The sequence below is a fragment of the Petaurus breviceps genome, unplaced genomic scaffold (assembly GCF_028583685.1).
Source record: "Petaurus breviceps papuanus isolate PSGF00001 unplaced genomic scaffold, PetGlider_PUasm1.0 90977, whole genome shotgun sequence".
Taxonomy (NCBI): Eukaryota; Metazoa; Chordata; class Mammalia; order Diprotodontia; family Petauridae; genus Petaurus; species Petaurus breviceps.
In genome coordinates this window covers 49,806,488-49,809,329 of record NW_027187391.1, presented here as the reverse complement: position 1 = coordinate 49,809,329, position 2,842 = coordinate 49,806,488, and the positions used below count along the sequence as shown (strand labels likewise).

The following is a 2,842-nucleotide window of genomic DNA, read 5'->3' as shown; positions in this document are numbered from 1 at the left end:
AGGCATGTGTGTATGGGTAGTGAGTAGGAAAAAAATTTAAAAATCTCCTGAGAGATTTGTAATTTGTTTGCTTCTTATTAAAATAAAAAGAAGCCTTACAGAAGTTTCAAATTGCTTCCTGTGCTTTGCATATAAAGAAAGGGAGGTAGAAGAAAAAATTAAGTGACTTTCACGAGATGACACAGTTCATGTGCCTGACACAGTTAATGCGTGCTCCTTCCCTGACACTAGGTTAACATCAAATTTTTAGGATCCAGTAGCATTCAATGTCATTTTAAAATAATTTAATATAATAAAACACAAATTCCCTCCTTTTTATTTTTTAATTAAGTAGATTAAAGGTTCTTAACCTGGGGTCTCTGAATTTATTATTTTAACATCAGGATAACTGTATTTCAATATAACTGATTAGCTGTGTAATGTATTTTATTTTGTGTATTTTAAAACTATTTCAAGAAGAAAGGGGTCCATTGAATTCATCAAACTGTCAAAGTGATACATGACACAAAAAGTTTAAGAACCCCTGAGAAATTATCTTAGTCTCCATTTCAAAAAGTATTTGTGATATGAGATGCTCTCATATCAGATCATATGCATAGACAATTTTATTACACATTTTTTTTATTTTTACCATCTCAGACAATCCATTTGTCTTTTGAGACTAGCTTTCTCTTTTTTGATATCAAAAGCCTTCAGCTTTATCCTTTCTTTCAAAATGATACTGAGTTCACTGAGCATACATTGTCTTCAACAAGCCTTCACCTTCTCATCACTTATACTTTGTATAACATTTCTTTTTCTCTCAATCAAAATACAGCACCACTTTTTGTAACCTGAGACTTGCCAAATATCTGTATCACTTCACTTGTGAAATTTAATATTTTTCCAGTTGCCATTGTCACACTTATTCAGAGAAGGGAATTTTAAATAAAGTGATTAAGATAACAAGAGGAATTTTCCTTAACCAAATCTCTAACTAAATTGTGGTAATAATTAAAATGTAAGTGGAAAATGTTTCTCTTACAATACTCAGCTTTCATCTCCATCTCCTGCACTCTCAACTCAGGACTGTCACCACCCCTTTGCAGCCAGCCATGGTGCACTGGACAACAGAAGATAAACAGATCATTTCAGCCATCTGGGCCAAGGTTGATATTGAGGCAGCAGGGGCTGCTGCCCTTAGCAGGCTATTAGTCTTCTACCCCTAGACCAAGAGGTATTTCAGCAACTTTGGGAACCTATCCAGTCCCACTGCCATTGAGAGAAACCCCCGGGTCAGAGCCCATGGCAAGAAGGTACTGACCTCATTTGGTGAGGCTGTGAAGAACCTAGACAATGTGAAGGTCACCTTTGACAAGTGGAGTCAACTACACTCAGACAAGCTGCATGTGGACCCCCAGAACTTCAGGCTCTTTGGAGACAGCCTGATCATAGTCCTGGCAACTGCCTTGGGCAAGGACTTTACTCTTGAGGCCCAAGCTGCCTGGCAGAAGCTGGTGGGAGTAGTGGCTGCTGCCCTGAGCAGTAATTACCACTGAACACCTTAGGAGGGGGCACCCAGAGAGGACCCGCTGATGGGAGAGCTCCTCGAGTGGGAGGGCTGGGAGAGGAGAAGCATGTGCTACCTCCACACATAGTGATTATGGTTAAATACAATAAAGCTTAACTATATGACAAAAAAAACTTTCTCTTGTTGAGGAGTATCCTCTACACATCTTCCCTAGGTTCAATCTTCTGTTAAGAGATAATAAGTAGAACTTTGGGAAAGTCAGTCCCTTTAATACATCATTCACCTCTAAACTCCCTAAAGGACCTCTTGGTGCTCTTCCTTGACTGTGAGGAATAATTTATGGGCAGTATACTGATAACGAAGCACTATTCTCCTCTCAGTCCCATAAAGATTTTGATCTTTGGGGACTAAGTAGCACAATTGTGAAAATAAGGTAAGCAGCATCTAAACTGAAAATATATCAATAACCACTAACACATATATTCACATAGACATAGCACAAAAAGTACTACAAATCAGAAAAAAAAGAGTCACAAGCATATCTCTACTGCCAGTTTCAATTATCGAAGGAGATTGTTAAGTCTCAAATAAGAAACAATGACTTCAGTCTCAGAAAGCTTATGGTTTCCTTGATAGTGCTCATCATGTTGTCTGCACTTACCAGGATATTATGAATATCTCCCTTACAAACTACCTGAAATAAACATCTGTCTCAGCTCACCTCTCTGCTCAATCAGAGGAAGGAAAATGGACACAAATGCACTTTGGTAAGGTTCATAGACTTAGAACTTTCCCACAATCAGCTAAAGTTACAAAATAAATTGGACTATGGCTCCACTTCCCCTAGTTGCTATTCTAATTTCATGGTCCAATGGTTCTACTTTACTTACGGGGTTCATGTTGGGTAGGAAAGATAACTATTACTTAAAGGTATGAGGAAGACTACCTTGATAAATTCCAGAACAAATCTGGCCACCTCTTTTCCCTCAGAACTTGAGATTATTCACTTCCCCATAATACTTGTTGGCTGCTTCCAAATTCATGCCAGCTCAAAGAGATTCAACAAAGCACAAATATATCATGTACATACTCATACCCCATGGATTTGGAAATAATTTGAAAAATAATGTTGTTTAGTGAAAAATATAGTGCACTTGGATTCAAGCAGAGACCTGAGATCAGTTCTCATGTTTGATACATAAAGAATTGTGTAGGCATAGACAAGTCACCATACAAGCCTTAGTTTCCTGTCAAATGGGGTAATAAGACCTGTTGTAATTACTTCATATGACTGTTTTAAGGACATAAGAGATAAGATATGCAAGGTGTGAC

General features: G+C 37.9%; 1 pseudogene; it reads left to right on the top strand.

The window, feature by feature from the left end:
* Positions 1-951: 951 nt before the first annotated feature.
* On the top strand, positions 952-1,538 carry LOC138153308 (hemoglobin subunit beta pseudogene; annotated as a pseudogene).
* Positions 1,539-2,842: the final 1,304 nt, after the last annotated feature.